Source organism: Stegostoma tigrinum, chromosome 13 (assembly GCF_030684315.1).
Source record: "Stegostoma tigrinum isolate sSteTig4 chromosome 13, sSteTig4.hap1, whole genome shotgun sequence".
Classification (NCBI taxonomy): domain Eukaryota; kingdom Metazoa; phylum Chordata; class Chondrichthyes; order Orectolobiformes; family Stegostomatidae; genus Stegostoma; species Stegostoma tigrinum.
This window is the reverse complement of record NC_081366.1, coordinates 55,963,478-55,981,445: the sequence shown is the minus strand read 5'-3', so window position 1 is coordinate 55,981,445 and position 17,968 is coordinate 55,963,478. Positions and strand designations below refer to the sequence as shown.

General features: G+C 45.2%; 1 long non-coding RNA gene across 2 annotated transcripts in view; it reads left to right on the top strand.

Annotated features, from left to right (window-relative positions):
* The first annotated feature begins 549 nt into the window (after positions 1 to 549).
* Positions 550 to 17,968, top strand: part of LOC125458128 (uncharacterized) — a 65,486-nt gene continuing 48,067 nt past the window's right edge. For both annotated transcript variants that reach the window (XR_009446620.1, XR_009446621.1), the window contains exon 1: positions 550 to 633. This is a non-coding gene — a long non-coding RNA (uncharacterized LOC125458128). The remainder of the gene's footprint in view (positions 634 to 17,968) is intronic.

Here is a 17,968-nt window from a genome sequence, read left to right as displayed (position 1 = left end):
AGGGTGAAAGATCAGCTATTTCACCTTTTGCTTATATTGGTCATACATTAATAAAGCTAGGGTAAACATTTTAGCAACTCTTGTGCTCTGAGATTACCCAATACATTTTTCTTTTTGTCAGTGTGACTGTCAATGTATTATAGTCTGATCATTCAGGAGGAAAATAATATATTAAACAATGTATTACTCAAAATTAAATATTTTTTGTTGTCTCTTTTGGAAGAGTTGGACAAATGAGTTTTAAAAGACTTGAATGTAGTTTATAGGGCTCTATTAATGACAGCAAAAACAGAGCACAGATCTAGTTTCATGTTGATAAACAAGCTCATGCAGCAGGAAATTACATGCAAGATTTGTTTCACAAAGGGTTGTCTAACGGCTTAGTTCCAAAGTGTGCACTGAATGAACTAAATTACTAAAGTCCAGTGTGATGCAATGGACTGCATGAAGTAAATGAATGATTGGAAATGTGTTGTAATGTCTAATGTATAACAGACCAGAATGGATCATCTATTACATTTAAACGTTAGAGACTTTCTCAAAATAAAGGGAAAATAACAGAATTCAAATTGTCAAGTTACCTCACTTTGGACAATGTTACTCTCGATTCTGCTTTGTGTCTTATGATGAAAAGTGAGTGATTTACATATTTTAATTGTCTTACAATTTAGATTTTCAAAAAGTTTGTGGTAAACAGTGTTGGGTCTGTTTTTGTGAAGGGTTTTAAAAATTAACTATGTCTCTCGTTCCAAAACACTGATTTTAAAATAGTATGTGCGTCCTGAAGAGTTAATGGAAGTTTGTTTACATTGTGGGAACTTGTAACAGGAGAAAAAAAAATCAAGTCATTTAGCTTAGCAGAATATACAGTGCGATCCCATAATGCAACTAAGGGAAAAAGGTCTCATTGTTCATAGAACAAGATATGAGAAAATGCAGCTAAGTCAATCCTACCATCTGATAGAGAAGGAACTTCTCTGGATTTCTGAATTGCTATGTTATGATGGTATTGGAATATATGTGATATATTGCTTTGCCATGTATTGTGAAATTTTTAAAACCATAATCTATTTGGATAGTTTATTTTGTTTTATTTTAATCATGTAATAAACCTGTTGTACTGTTAAAAACCAAATCTGTAGCCACATACTTGAGGTTTGGTGAAAGACCATCACGTAAAGTTAAAATGAAACAAAATATCATTGATTAGGTCAGATTTAACTTTGCATTGATGACATCATCAGCACTACTTCCCTCTGATTCAATCATTTTAGAACACAAACGCCTTCTTCCATGTCCTTTACCCACACCCCACACCCCAGTCATGATTACTGACAGCCCACCATTTTCACCTGCTAAAGTCAGGTTTTGCTTCTCAGCTCTTATTTCTCCCTGGCTCATCATTATCCTTGCCTTTACTTGGAGTACCTTCTTTCCGTCTCCAATCATTAGTGCCTTTACCCAACCCCACCTCATATGGTTAAGCATTAATATCACCTTTTCCTAGTTATAATCATCAATTCTGAAGAAGGATCTGAAATGTTAACTCTACTTTCTCTCTACAGATGCTGCCAGGGTTGCTTAGTTTTTCTTAAAATTTCTGCTTTCATTTTGAAATACTTCCACAAAAGCCAGTATCCCTTCACCAAGTCACCCCTTATTTACACAAAGGAAGTCCTTGACTATGGTTAGAGGCTTATCAGAGTCAACTTCCAGAGTATCAGGATGTCTGATACTCCTGTTTTTAACTGTCAGCCAGTGCTCCCTGAAATAACCAGGTTAACAGCCTCAATCAGGGGTCTTTTACTCTATGAAGTCCACCTGGCTGACCTCATTATAATCACTGTAGTTTCAAATTCCTAGCACCTGCAGTTCTTTGTCTTTAATCTTGAAAAACACTTTAAGAGTTATTCTTTTCCTACCAAAAGATACACTTCATTCGACTTTGGGGGTGGAGTGGTGGAGGTATGATGAACATGAATGATCTATCTATATTCATATCAATATTTATAGTTTGGATTTTAAAGTATGATCATGTGGATATTGGGCTAATTTTGTGAACAGGTTTGGAGATTAACTAGATTAATATTTTTGGAATCATGAGTTTAAACCAACATGTGCCTCCAGAATTATTAACAGATATTTTTAATATCCTATTGTAGTTTCTGACAGGGGAGAAAGAAAGACAAGCAATCAGCTTAGAGCGTGTCGTGAGCTAATTTGTTTCTAACTTTGTTAAAAATATTGGAGGCATTGGATGTAAGTTTGCTCGCTGACTGGAAGGGTTGTTTTCAGATGTTTTGTCACTTTTTTTATTTGAAAAAAATATACTTTATTCATAGAATGTACAAAAAAGATAACATTTATACACCTACCCAGTCATGCAAGCCGCTCCGGGTTACCCAGGGAATACGTAAACCAATGAAAGGAAAAAAACAAAACAAAGGATAAAAAAACAAAGCAAAGAAAATACCCCGGCAGTCGTCTCCCCGCACAGTCCCCTTTGGCCCCCTGACCGGTTGGGGAAGGCGCCTGCTGGGCCCAGTTACCAGATAGGGCCCTTGTTTCTATTCTGGACGAGAGGTTTCAGACAGTGGTCTTTACCCGCCGCCCCTTGGCGGCAGCTGCCCCAAGCTTTAGTGCGTCCCTCAGCACATAGTCCTGGACCTTGGAGTGCGCCAGCCTGCAACACTCGGTTGGGGTCAGTTCTTTCAGCTGGAAGATCAGCAAGTTGCGGGCAGACCAAAGAGCGTCTTACACCGCATTGATGGTCCTCCAGGCGCAGTTGTTGTTGGTCTCGGTGTGCGTCCCGGGAAACAACACGGAGACCCGTGTCACGGAGCTGCTCGGGAAGAACCTCGACTAATACCACTGCATCGCCCTCCAGACCTCCTGCGCATAGGCACACTCTAGAACGAGGTGATAGACAGTCTCATCCCCCGCCGCAGCCGCCTCAAGGGTAGCGTGCAGTGGCGCAGAGATTCCGGGCGTGCGTAAAGGATCTCACTGGCAGAGCCCCTCTCACCGCCAGCCAAGCAATGTCCTTGTGCTTGTTTGAAAGTTCTGGCGATGAGGCATTCTGCCAAACGACTTTGGCAGTCTACATGGGGAGCCACACGATGGGATCCACCCTCTACTTTGTCCGAAGTGTCTCGAGAATACTACGTGCTGATCACTGCCTGATGTCCTTGTGGTCAAAGATGTTTCCTTTCAAAAATTTCTCCACGAAGGACAGGTGGTACGGGACGATCCAACTACTCTGAGCGTTCCGCGGCAACGAGGCCAGGCCCATCCTTCGCAACACCGGGGACAGGTAGAACCTCAGTAAGTAGTGACACTTGGTGTTTGCGTACTGAGGATCTACGCACAGCTTGATGCAGCCGCAGACAAAGGTAGCCATCAGGGCAAGGGTGGCGTTCGATACGTCCTTTCCCCCATTTTCCAGGTCTTTGTACATGGTGTCCCTGCGGACCCGGTCCATCCTCGACCCCCAAATGAAGTGGAAGATGGCCCGGGTGACCACAGCGGCGCAGGTTCAGGGAATAGGCCAGGCCTGCGCCACATACAACAGTACCGAAAGCCCCTCACACCTGACAGCCAGATTTTTACTCGCGATGGAGAGGGTCTGGATCGTCAGTACGGAGAGGGGTTCACGGCTGCGGACATTTACTGCCTGCTAATTTCCCTGGAGGAGGTTTCTACGATGTAACCTTCAGGAGTGCCACGTTTTGCGAACGCTTCCTGGAGGTTTTCAAGGAGAAAGGAGGTGAGGGCCCCCTCTCCGTACTGACCGCCGTCCCGCTGTTCGTGATGCCGGCGCAGAGGAGCTGTATGGCGACCGTATAACTCGCATGGTCCAGCAGCTGATGTCCTGACCTTCCTCGGAAGGTACGTGAAGGTGGAAGGGGACCTAACCAACATCATGGACCCCTTTGGGATCTGGACCAGTATGAGGCAGGTCAGGGTGACGCAGAGGATGGGCGCGGATGGTCACATCACACACCCACCATCCAGCTTCGCGATCGGCGGGAGCAAGGGCTACCTGACCTAAGCAGGGCAACCTAAAGTCTGCCATGCCTGTAGTAGGTCAGGTCACATGGCGGCCGACTGCAAAGCCATCATCTGCAGGGAGGAGGGGCACCTTGCAAAGGATTGCCCAAAAGAAAAAAGCTGCAACCTTTGCGGGGAAGCGGGCCACCTCTATAGGGCGGGGGACCACCTACACTCAGGTTGCCGGCAGGGCCAATGCGGGGCAAGCCCCTCCGGAGGAGAGGAAGGCACCAGGCCCCTGCAAGGACCCCCCTAGTGTGCAGGAGGGCCGTGTCGTGCAGGAGGGCCCAGCCCCGCAGGACAGACCCGAGGCCAGCAAAGCGACTCTGCAGACTCCGCTCCCCCCTGACAAACTGGAGTCGATGGAGGAGGCGACAGGTGACCCAGGGGAGTGGACGATGGTCCGCAAGGCGAGGAGGAAGGCGCGCTGGACAGCCCCAGCACCGCAACCATCAGGTGGGAAGAGGCAGCTACAGGGGCCTATAAGAGCTCCTCTGGCTAGGGGGATTCGGAGGAGGCCCGCCCAAAGCAGAAGCTGAAGATTTCCAGGGAGAAGGAAAGCAGCACCCCAATCCCAGGTGACGGGAGGTGTCCTGAGGCTCCCTCCAACACCCAGCCACGCGCCGCTGGGGCCCTGGAGGGCTCCACGGAATCTTCAGACGGGAAGCAGTAAACAGCATGTCCCCAGCCTGATCCAGAGCCGGACTCTCCTGCCTCCATACCCCCGACGGGGGGATGCCACCCAGAAGGCAGCACAGACGGGTTACTGAGCCAGGAGAGCGTCTAGCAGTTCGCCCGGGCAATGGGCATGAAGGGACAGATGGAGGGGCTGGACCTTGGACTCGGGGAGGGTACTGCAGTCACTGCCCACGATGAGGGTACGGGTTGCGAGCATTAATGTGCGCAGTGTCAAGTCAACCGCAAGATCTGTGTCCACGTTGGCCTACCTGACCACCGTCAAGGCAGACCTCCTGTTTCTGCAGGAGTGCGGGATACCGCACCTCAGCAGGTACGGGAAATGGTCGGGCGCCTGGACCTGTGGGCCTTCGATTTGGTCGGGGGGTAACGAATGTTGCTCCTCGGGCCTGGCTATTCTGCTGTGGGGGCGCAACTTCACCATCTCTCAAGTTCAGGAGGTGGTGGTGTGGCGCCTCCTAGTGGCTGATGTCACCTACAGGAACGCTCCCCTGAGGCTGATCAACGTGTACGCCCCAGCGGTACGGAGTGAGCGGTTGGCCGTCCTGCAGCGGCTTCCACCCCTGCTGGCTACGTCCAGGCCGGTCATCCTAGGCGGAGACCTCCACTGCATCATCGATGCAGATGGAACATCCGGCGTGGGGACAGCGGGTGGCGGGAGTAAACCGGACGTCACATCCAGATTCCTGATGGGCACGGTGAAGGACGCCAAGCTGCTTGACGTCTTCAGCACCCCTGCAGACGGAGTGCAGCGGAGATACACCTGGTCGTGGCCAGACGGGTCGATCCGTTCAAGGATAGATTTCCTGTTTGTTTCGCGGACGTTCTCGGCCAGGTCCACCAGCATCGAGCCAGTGTTCTTCTCTGACCACTGCCTCCTGCTGGCCAACTGTCACTTACAGGACAACCAGCAGGCCGACAAGGGGACGTGGAAGCTCAACACGACTCTATTGACCCCAGAGAACGTCCAGGAGCTCAAGAGGGAGTACGCCGGTTGGAGAACCATGAAACCCCTCTTTGAGTGTCCAGGCGACTGGTGGGAGACGGTGAAGGAGAACATCAAGAGGTTCTTTGTCGTCAAGGGTGTTTGGAAGGCGAGAGAGAGGTGGGGAAAGCTGTCGCGACTCCAGAAAAGGATGCAGAACCTGCTCTCTCTGCAGTCGATGGGGGTCGATGTCACGGAGGACCTCCGCGAGGTGAGGGGCCAGCAAGCCTCGCTCTTCGCCGCGGAGGCCTCCAGGATAATCTTCCGGTCCAGGGTCCGGTCCGTGGAGCAGGACGAGACGCGCTTGCATTTCTTCTTTCAGAAGGTGCACAAACAGAGCTCTGTGCTTAGACAGCTGAAGGAGGACAACGGCTCGGTGACGTCGTCTCGGCCCGACATTTTGAGCATCAGCAGACCCTTCTATGCCGGACTGTACGACATGAAGCCCACAAACAGCACGGCCTCCGAGTCGTTCCTGTCGTCTATCACGGAGGTCTTAGACGACGGCACGAGGGAGTGGCTGGACCGTCCAATATCCCTGGACGAGCTGACCAGAGCCTTCAAGTCCTTTGAGAGGAATAAGACTCCCGGGAGCGACGGCTTACCGGTCGAGCCGTATTCCGCTCTGAGGGACCTGGTCGGCCAGGACTTGCTGAAGGTGTACGATAGTGCGCTTCGGGCAGGGGAAATGTGCAAGTCCACGAGGAAGGGCATCATCACCCTTATTTACAAGAGGAAGGGGGAGAGGGCAGAAATTAAGAATTGGCGTCCCATTTCACTAGTGAACGTGGACTACAAAATCCTGGCCAAGGTCATAGCCAAGCGGGTCAGGTCTGTCCTGGAGTCGGTGATTCACCCTGACCAAACCTGTGCTGTGCTGGGCAGGAAGATCTCTGAGAGCCTCGCGCTCATCAGGGATACGATCACCTACGTGCAGGGGATAGGTCAGTCCAGGGAAGACGGACAGGTCAAGGAGGTGGGATGAGGTTAGTAGGTAGCTGGGGACTTCACCAGTTTCAAAATCTCCCCTTCCCCCACTGCATCCCTCAACCAGCCCAGTTCATCCCCTCCCCCCACTGCACCACACAACCAGCCCAGCTCTTCCCCCCCCACCCACTGCATCCCAAAACCAGTCCAACCTGTCTCTGCCTCCCTAACCGGTTCTTCCTCTCACCCATCCCTTCCTCCCACCCCAAGCCGCACCCCCAGCTACCTACTAACCTCATCCCACCTCCTTGACCTGTCCGTCTTCCCTGGACTGACCTATCCCCTCCCTACCTCCCCACCTACACCCTCTCCACCTATCTTCTTTACTCTCCATCTTCGGTCCGCCTCCCCCTCTCTCCCTATTTATTCCAGTTCCCTCCCCCCATCCCCCTCTCTGATGAAGGGTCTAGGCCCGAAACGTCAGCTTTTGTGCTCCTGAGATGCTGCTTGGCCTGCTGTGTTCATCCAGCCTCACATTTTATTATCATCCAATAACTAAGGGAGCTGAGGGAATCTTGCATGTTGATCGTGAAGCACCTGCAAGGCCTGCTCAGTGCCATTTGACTTACAGACAAAAGTAGAAGCAGAAATCAGAAGGCTGGAAAGCAAAGGAATCATCAAACCAATACAGTTTGCAGAATTGGCAGCACTGATTATTATGAGTGTGAAGACTGATTGGTGTCTGCCTTTGTGGAGATTTTAAGCATAAGCATACTGCTTTTCACAGCTAAATAAATAATCAGTCCCTTTCATAGATGATTTATAAGCAAAGATAACAGTGGTGGTGGTGGGGACGAGACGGAGAACATTTTACAAGATATATCCGAGGTTGCCATTTGTCAGAATGACATACCATTAACAGGGAAGACCAATAAGTAGCACTTCAAGAAACTGGACATAGTCCTTAGACATTTCTCCCAGGCAGACGTATGCTTTAGAAGGGTAAAATGTGTGTTCCAGGCACCCTAAGTGACCTAGGATAACATGGTGTGAAGCTGGATCAACACAGCAGGCTAAGCAGCATCAGAGGAGCAGGAAAGCTTGACGCTTTTGGTCAGGACCCTGCTTCAGAAATCAAAAATTCAGACATGGAAGGTAAAGTGAGGATGATCAAAGGTGCCCTGGCTCCCATGTCTGTACCAGAGGTTAGATCTTTCCTTGAGCTGGTGAATTATTATGGAAAGTTCATACAAAAACTGACTTCCGATGTTTGTATCAATTCTTAAGAAAACAGTCTGTTTTAGAAATGATTGGTCAGCCAAACCATAGCTTTCAGGGAAGTAAAACAAAAGTTATCACCCTGTAAGGTGTTGACACAGTATGACCCCAAGTGAAATCTGGTATTGATATGAGATCCGTCCCTGTATGGAATTGGGGTAGTATTTGCTCATAGGTGGCCCAATGGAGAGGAATGTCCAATAGTTTATGCATCCAGGACCTTGGCTAATGCAGAGAGTAAAAATATCCAGATAGAGAAGCAAGATTTGTCGGTCATATTTGGAGTCAACAAGATCTACCAAAACCTTTATAAATGTAAATATGTAATAATAATGGATGACAAACCCCCGCTATGTCTACGTAAGGAGAATAAGGCAGTACCACCCAAAGCTTCAGGTCAAATTCAGTGATGGGCCCTAATACAAAGTGCACATGATAACAAGTTGGATCCTCGTCTGGAGGCCAACTAGGAAATGCTAATGCATTGCGCCACCTCTCACTGGCAGAAGCACAAATGGTGGTACCACCACTGGAAGAATCTGTAATGATTTTATAGTTTCTGGACACATTTCTAGTCACAGCTAACAATATCAGGCTTTGGATGCAGAGAAATCCGTTCCTGGCAAAACAGAAGCGTTGGCAGTGATGGCAGAAGCTAAATGGCCATCACAACCGGAATTGAAACATTTTTGGACCCAACAGGACCAGATCACAGTGGACAATGAGATATTAATATAGGGAGCAAGAGTAATTATCTTGAGCAAAAATCGTCACCAGATACTAGCTGAACAGCAACAAGGGTATTCAGGTGTTTCCAAAATGAAGATGTTGATGAAAGTTACATCTGGTGGCCAGGGTTGGATGCAGATGTAGATGCAGTCATACGGCAGCTCCCAAAGTGCCAACAAGGACAAAACAAAAATCACCATCAGCTGCCCATATTAGACTTTAGAAAATTCAAGGAAATGCCTGGGCAAACCCTGGACTCAGCTCCATGTCAACTATGCAGATCCTTTCATGGGCTCAATATTAGTCATTGTGGATGCCCACTGAAAGTGGTTGGACAAGCATAGAGGTCATTTGTCAAACATAGGGATGATGATAGAAAAACTCCACGCCCGTTTTGCAAAACATGGACTCCGGAAGTGTTGGTCACAAATAATGGGCCATCGTTTACCAGCTGGAAGTTTGAGTGTTTCCTAAAATCAAAAGGTATTTGTAACACAAGCTCAGTTCCATACCATCCATTATCCAATGGTCTGGCAGAAAGAGCAGTCCAAACTGTGAAGGCACGCTTAAAGAAACAGTATACAGCTTCGCTAGATACCAAACTGTCCCCATTCCTATTTGATTATCTGACCACCCCTTATATAACTACAGGGACAGTTCCAGCAGAGTTGCTAATGGGGAGAAGACTCCACAACAGGTTAAATCTGATCTTCCTGGACATGGGTTGGGGTGGGGGGGTAGGGGGTGGTGAAACAGCATCAGGAACACCAATCCTGGACTCAAAACTCCATTAAGCAAGACAGATAGTTTACTTTAAGGAATCAAGGTTCGTGTAGGAACCACAGGAAGCGGCATGTTCGAAGAGAGGTCAGGTCCAGTAACGTACACAGTTCAGGTAGGTGCAATGATTCTGAGCAAGCATGTGGACTGTATGAAAGTTTAAAGCTTGCAAATGGTAAGAAGCAAAACGTACTGGGCTCCTTGACTGTCTTTCTGACTGTTCGGGAACCTGGGGTTCTTCCCCTCCACTAAGTGTTAAAGATTCCTCGGAATCTGAGATGGTCACAGTGAATTTGCTCCCTTGACACTTTTGCCACCTGAAGAAGAGAACAAATTTCCTCTGAGACACTCCAGGTGCAAGAGATGAGCTACTCAATGTTACGCCGAGCTTGTACCACAAGCAAAATTGGAGGAAACTGAGCTTGTGATAAAACGCCCCAGGAGGAGTTACGAAGAAAACTGACCTATGTCCTGGGACTCAGATTGGGAGGCACATAGTGATTGTAATGAGGTCAGTCAGATGGACCTCAAAAAAATGAGTTGCCCAATTGGGGCTATTAACCTGGTCCAATCAGAGAGCCCAGGCAGATATAAATAAGGAGTGCCAGAGTATCTGCTTTCTCTGACAGCTGGCTTTGAGGAAACTGGATCAATGTCAAGGACTTTCCACACATAAATCAAGGGTGACTTGGCTATGGGAAACCGGCCTCTGTAGTGTTACTTCACCTTCCATTCCACAATTAAGCTTTACAGATGGTTGAAAGGTTTTGGAAAATCAGAAAGGGAATGCCTTGTCACAGAGTACCTAGCTTCTGTAAAAGTCTTTTCAGTGTAATATTAATGTAGCTTCTCAATCATAACCCCCAGGATTTTGATTGCTGGGACTTGCATTATTTCCCTGAGGAACGCCTATAGTGATGCCCTAAGGCTGTGATGACTGCTTTCCAACAACCACATGCGTTCAAACTTGTATCAGAGATAACGGGAACTGTAGATGCTGGAGAATCCAAGATAGTAAAGTGTGAAGCTGGATGAACACAGTAGGCCAAGCAGCATCTCCTGAGATGTAGTCCTGAGATGCTGCTTGGCCTGCATTCAAACTTCTTGGTTCCATACACAGATTAAAAGGGCAGTCACTCTTGCCTCGCCTCTTAAAATTCAGCTCTTTTGTTTCTGTTTGGACCAGGGATGTAAAGAGGTCTGAGGCAGAATCGCCCAGGTGGGCAGGTTATTGATGAGCTTTGGCTATTAGAAAGCAGTACACAACATCTTTCATCACTTTTCTGTTGCTGTGAGTAGACTATGTTGATACTGCAAGTGGTTAAGCAGGTGATTAGAATTAATTGGCATAGAAAAGGGAACATGTGGGACTTGGGTGTGGAAGGAGGTGTAAGATTGAATACTTAATAAACTGTATACACAAAGAAAAGTACTTTGTTTTCTGTCTCACCAACTAGCTTGGACACATATTGATGGGCAATAATTAGCCACTTTGGACTAATCCAATTTTTTGCAGACAATATAAATCTGAAAAATTTCTTACCTCGTTCAGTAGATTTTAATGTTATAGCTTTTCTCAAACAGCTTGGGTAGACCATTAATTCTAATTATGGAGCATGACTGTAGTACTGCAGCCTGGATATTGTTAAGGTCTATAGCAGAATACTCAGCCATTTCTTCTTATTGAGTGGAATGAATTGACTTGTCTTTTGCAATGCTGGGGTCCTCAGAAAGAGTCAGGGGGATTGTCTGCTTCACATGTAAAACAGCAGTTGATGACAAACTGAATCAGCCTTGCCTTTTGCACCATGAAGCTAGGTTCTGCCATTACTGAGATTGTGGAATTAAAGGAGTTTGATTTTTTACTACCGTACACAATTGCATGTAGTAATACTGCAGTATTTTGGTCTAAGGTTATAGCTATGCAGGTTTGCTTAGCTTTTTATCCATTTATGCTCCTTCATTGTTTAGTATTCATGCAGTGCTGTGACACTGCCCCACAAATGGCGCCTCATTTTTCAGGTTTCTTGGACATGCTGCAAGCAAACTCTCTTCTACCTAGCACTGAGCCAGAATTGAGCACTGTTTGATGGTAATGAAAGGGTGAGGAACATGCCAAGATTATGGTGGAATAAAATTGTGCTGCACCTGATCGTCCACAGTGTCTCCTGGATGCTCAGTTTTGAGCCACTAGATCTGCTCTGAATCTGGCTATCCACAAAGTGGCAACTGGATTCTTTGTCACGAGGAGAGCTCAGCAGACTTCCTAATAATGTCACGGACAGGACATCTATGATAAGTAGGTTTGTGAGGATGAGTTCACGTCAGTCATTTTTCCTGTTTTTCTCTCACCATATGCCTCAGGCTATGCCTGGCAGGCTTATCTTTCAATGTTTAGCAGCTCAGCTATTGGAGGTGCTTTTGAGCCACTTTTACTGTTAGGCACTGAAATCCTTCACTCAGAGTACATTCTGCATCCTTCCTATTTCTTCCAAGTGGTGCTCAACGTGGAAGACTACTCATCCACCCTGAGGAAAGTCACGGGCCCGGAAACTGTCCCGGCCGAGCACTGTGATCCTGTGTGGACCAACTGATGGAGGTATTCACAGATATCTTTAACCTCTCCCTCTTACAAGCCGAAGTCCTCACCTGCTTCAAGAAGACCACCATCATCCCCATACCCAAGAAAACACATGCAATGTGTTAATAACTACTGCCCAAAAGCTCATTAAGTTTTTCAAGAGGCTCGTCATGGCCCACATCAACGGCAGTCTCCCAACGTGCCTTGATCCCCAACAGTTTGCCTACTGACTTAACAGGTCCAGAGGATGCCATATCCCTAGACCTGCATGCATCCCTGGAACATCTGGATAACAAAGGCATTTACATCAGACTCCTGCTCATTGACTACACCTCCACCTTCAACACCATTATGCCCTCCAGATTGATCCCAAAATTACGTGACCTTGGTTTTGGCTCCACCCTCGACAACTGGAACCTCAGCTTTTCAACTCATAAGCCGCACTCAGTGAGGATAGGTAATTGCACGTCTTCCACATTATCTCTCAACACTGGAGCTCCCCAAGGATGTGTCTTCAGCCCCCTACTGTACTCCCTCTACACCTAAGACTGTGTTGCCAAATTCCAAACAAACGCGATCAAGTTTGATGATGACACCACCATAGCGGGACATATATCTAACAACAAGTCAAGATACAGAAGGGGGATAGAGGGTTTGGTGACGTGGTGCAAAGAAAACAATCTATCTCTCAATGTCAGTAAAATTAAAGAACTGATCATCGACTTCAGAAAGAATGGAGAACATGCCCCAATCTACATCAACGGAACTGAGGTTGAGAGTGAAGTGCATCAAATTCTTTGGAGTGATGATAACTGATGACCTGTCCTGGACTTTCCACGTAAATGTGACAGCCAAGAAGGCACAACAATGCCTCTGCTTCCTCAGGTGGCTCAGGAAATTTGGCATATCCATAAAGTCTCTCACCAACTTCTACAAATGCACAACTGAAAGCATACTGTCCGGGTGCACAATGGCCTGGTATGGCAACTGCTCTGCCCAGGACCATAAGGAACTACAGAAGATGGAGTGCACAGCCCAGACCATCATGAAGCCAGTGTTCCTTCCATGGGCTCTATTTACACATCAAAAACCCACTGCATCCCAGTACTGATCTCCTACAGCACCATCTGTCAGGCAGAAGATACAGAAGCGTGAATACACACATGAGTAGGTTCAGAAACAGCATCTTTCTGGCTGTTATCAGACTGTTAAATGGGCTCTAGCCTCAAATAATGTAACCTGCAATGAAACTTGTATGTCTCTAAGTCTTTTCGATCGGTACATCCTCTGCTTGATTGATTTGCCTGCACTGCTCATAAATTTAGCACTACATGAGACAATAAAATCAATCAATCAATCATCAATTGAGGAAGGAGAGTAGGTAGCACTCAACAGGAAGTCTTCTTGTTCGTGCTTGACTTAATGCCATTAGTCATCATAGAACCATCTAAAACTAAAACAGAAATTGCTGGAGAAACTCAACAGGTCTTCTAGCAGATGTAGGAAGAAAGCAATGTAATATCTCAAGTCCAATGACCCTCTTCAGAGCTGTCTGGGCTTGGAAATGTTAACTTTGCTTTCCCTCCACTGATCCTGCCAGACCGGAACTTGTTTCAGATTTTCAGAATCTACAGTTCTTTATTTTACCATTTAAAACTATACTTGTGTATTTTGTTTCTATGTAAATTATGAATTTAATATTTAAAAGCTTTGAAAAGTTGCCAGTTAGTGTGCTTCTGCCAGAAGAAAAGCTTACATTTCTTATAAGTTCAGAAATTGGTGAAATTTAAAATACAAATAACACAGGTTTTACAAATTTATGCTGGAAGCATGACTTGTTACTGAAATAATCTCAGATTTTAATCCATAGCCTTAATTAACTTGACTGTAGGGATCAGAAGTGGAAGCAATGATATCTGTCAGTTTTTCTTGATCCCATTGGCTTGGATGTTGTAATTGTAGATAGAATCTGTGTGTTATATTTATTCCTTACTTTCATAGAAACAGAGATGATTGGAGCAGGAGGAGGCCATTGGGCCCTTTGAGCCTGCTCCGTCATTCATCACGATCATGGCTGATTGCCTAACTCAGTAGCCTAATCCTGCTTTCTCCCCATAACTTTGATCCCATTTGCCCCAAGTACTATATCAAGCCGCCTCTTGAATACATTCAATGTTTTGGTATCAACTACTTCCTGGGTAATGAATCCACAGGTTCACCACTCTTTGGGTGAAGAAATGTCTCCTCACGTCTATCCAAAATGGTCTACCCCGAATCCTCAGACTGTGACGCCTGTGCACAATGCCTTGATTAAGGTTAGTTCATGTGTGCATGAAATTTGGGGAATTTATTGATTTTCAAACAAACTGTCTTTATGGTGAAATGATTCAGACAATTTCTATACAGGTTGAGTGGTTAAGGGTCGAACTCGTGAACACTCTTGCTATACTAAAATGGTCTAAAATTATAGCAAGAGAAACCCATCTGGTAAGGCTCCCAAATGAGATGACTATGACTACTTAGTTCTTTTTGGGCTTGATTTAGAAGCACAGAAACTCAAGTTTTCATGAGTGGTTGATACAATATGGGATATGATTGCAACTATATTATTCATAACAAAGCGGCAATTGGATTTCCTTCAATATGGTTAATTCTGCTTTTTGGATAGTTTCAGACAAAATTTAAATTCACCTGATTGTGTTCTGCCAAAATTGGACTGTCATCCTGCATTTGACACAACATATACAGATATATTCCCTCATCTATTTCCTGCCAATTAGATTTCTTTGCTTGGTGAGGATAAACTGCTCGCATATATGAAGTGGATGAATTGATTCTTGAAAAAGGCATTTTATGCAGTAATTTTGATAATTAACTTTACTTGCCATATTACCCATTTCTGTTTTCATCTGTGTAATTTTGGGTATTAATTGTTTTCCTTTGTTTCCACTGCTGATACTATACTATAAATTTGCTACACTATAACTTTCGCACAAATGCTATTTGTTTTACATAGTGAACAGAACTGATACTCCTTTGGCAATTCCATTCTTCTCTAAGTAATAATTTAAAAAAGACTAAACCAATCAACCTGTTGAAATAGGTATTATGAAGCTCTCAAGCAGCTGAAGCTTGAACTAGGGTCTCCTGGCTCAGTGGCTGGGAAACTGCAACTGCACCATAAGAAAATTCCCTAACTTACTTTATAAGGAGATAAGAACAGCAAGTGGAATTAAAGATCAGGCTAGTAACAGCTGATCATACCATACAGCCCATACTTAAAAATCGAGATACGCTCATTACGATCTCATAGGCAAAAGCTTCTTTCACCATAAGGAAGGCAGATCATAAAGTTATGCAATTTCCACCAGATTTCTTTTATATTTCCTCATTCTTCCTGACCACATATGCTAATTCATTCAGCTGTCTACTTATACAACACATAAGTAGCACAGAGCAGACTTGGAAAGCATTACATTCATCACTGTTATTTGTAAAGGAGGAACAAATATATTTTTGGGTCAGAGTTCTCTATAGTGAACAGCATTACAAATCATACCCATGTATTTATCTCGCCATTTAGAGTCCTCAATCCCCTTTGCTAGTAAAATGGCCCTTTTCTCACTTTTGCTCACTAATTGCATTTTCTTCAATGTTAACAGTTGCCTGATGCTATCAAACTTTGGCGAGCAACCCACAGAATGATGTACTTTTTTAAGTTCTGGCTTACGGCTGTGTTGAGAGGTTTCATTTTTTAGATGTACAATGACAGAAAATAAACAAATATGAGAACTCTGCTTCTTTGACACACAGAATATTGGAAACTTGGGGAATGCCGAAAAGAAATTTCCGGCCTGCAGCTAGCATACTAGTCTGCAGTGTGATCCTGTCTCCTGGCATATTTTTAAGGAAGTCTTGCCAGGAGTAAGACAGCTGCTACCCACAAGCAATTCTCCTGAGTGAGTTCTGTTTGCCATTTTTCAGTTCACTTGACCAGGTTACTGATGTCTTATTATCATGTCACTTACATTTAAGTCTAAATTGTTGATATATATGTAAGAGTCCCGGCATTGAGCTCTATAGAACACCTATGGGAGCGGCTTTCAACAACTGATCAACAACTTTACTTTGCAGTACCAAGCAAATTTAACAGAAGGTTTACATAACATCACTGGCCTAGTAATCCAGGGCTTTAGACTGACATTCTGGGGACATGTGTGCAAACCCCACCATTGGCAGATTTGAAATTTTAATTTAAAAATTGTATCTAATGGTGACCATGTAATGATCACCATAAAAATTCATCTAGTTCACTAATGCTGTTTTTGAGAAAATATTCTGCCAATCTGGTCTGGCTTTCAAGTAACTTCAGACCCATAATGATGTGGTAGACTCTTAACTGCCCTCTGAAATGGCCTAGATTGCCACTGAGCTGTATCAAACCCCTGCAAGATATAAAGAAAGGAAAGACACTGAATGGACCATTCAGAATTGACCTAAACTGGGCTTCAATTTGCATCACCTAGACTGTTTCAGTAGCTAGCCAAGTTCCAAAGGATATAGGTCGGGCCCATTGCCCGTGGTGGTGAGGGAACCAACATGAGGGAAGCAGAAAGTGCTGGTGAAACTCAGCAAGTCTGGCAGCATCTATGTTTGGTTAATGGTAAACTCTTTTTCTCTTCACAGATGCTGTCAAGCCTGCCAAATTTCTCCAGCACTTAGCTTCGTATTTTTATTTCAGATATTTAGCATCTGTAGGATTTTGATTTTAATTTTAATCAACATGATAGAAAATCAAGTCAACCTTTTGCCACTAATCTATTATGTTGTAGATGCTTCCATCCATGGCAGTTTCATAGAACCCCTATGGTGCAGAAAGACGCCATTTGGTCCAATGAGTCTGCACCAATGGTCCCTGCTGCTGTGAGGCAGCAGTGCTAGCCACTGAGCCATGGTGCTGTTTTATCGGGAGGCAAAGTCCATTAAGGAAACCCTCCATCGTGTTAAGTAACACCATCAGCATGTTAAATGGTTTGAACTTCTAGCAACTCAAAACTGGGCAGCCGAAGTACTGTAAGGCATCAGCAGCACAGAATTGCTTTTAACCTCAACCTTTAACTTCATGGCCCAGCATATCACCCACTCCATAAATACCATTCAGAGATCAGTTCTAGTTTAATGATGAATGCAGGGGTGCATGCCACGAGTAACACCAGGCTTATCCAATAATGAGCTATTCATGTGTACTGTTTCCTGTCAGCTAACCAATCCTCTATCCATGTTGATATGTTATACTGGACAAAATGAGGTTTTATTTGCTCTTATTTTGTATAATAGCCAATGGTGTGACGCCTTATCAAGTTTCTCCTTTAAATCTAAGTACAACATTCGCAGGTTCCATTTTATCCATACAGTTTGTTACTTCCTTAAAGAACTCCAACAAATTAGTCAAACATGATTTCTGCTTCACAATAGGAGTACTGACCAGGTCTGATTAAGCGTTCATGCTAAAACCCCTTCAATTATAGATTCTGGAATTTTCCCTGTGACAGTTGTTAAACTAACTTGAATGACACAATCCAGTCCCTCTACTCTCTTGAATTGTAACATTTACATTCACTATTTTCCAAGCTGATGAGGCTTTTCCAGACTGTAGGGTTTTTTTGGAGAATTAAAATGAATGCATTTAATCTCTCAGAGATAGTCGGGACTGCAGATGCTGGAGAATCTGAGGTAACAAGGTGTAGAGCTGGATGAACACAGCAGGCCAAGCAGCATCCAAGGAGCAGGAAAGCTGACATTTCGGGCCTAGACCCTTCTTCAGAAATGGGGGAGGGGAAAGGGGTTCTTAAATAAATAGAGAGAGAGGGGGAGGCGGATAGAAAATGGATAAAGGACGAGACAGGTGGAAAGCACGTCATAGAGGCAGGGATGGAGCCAGT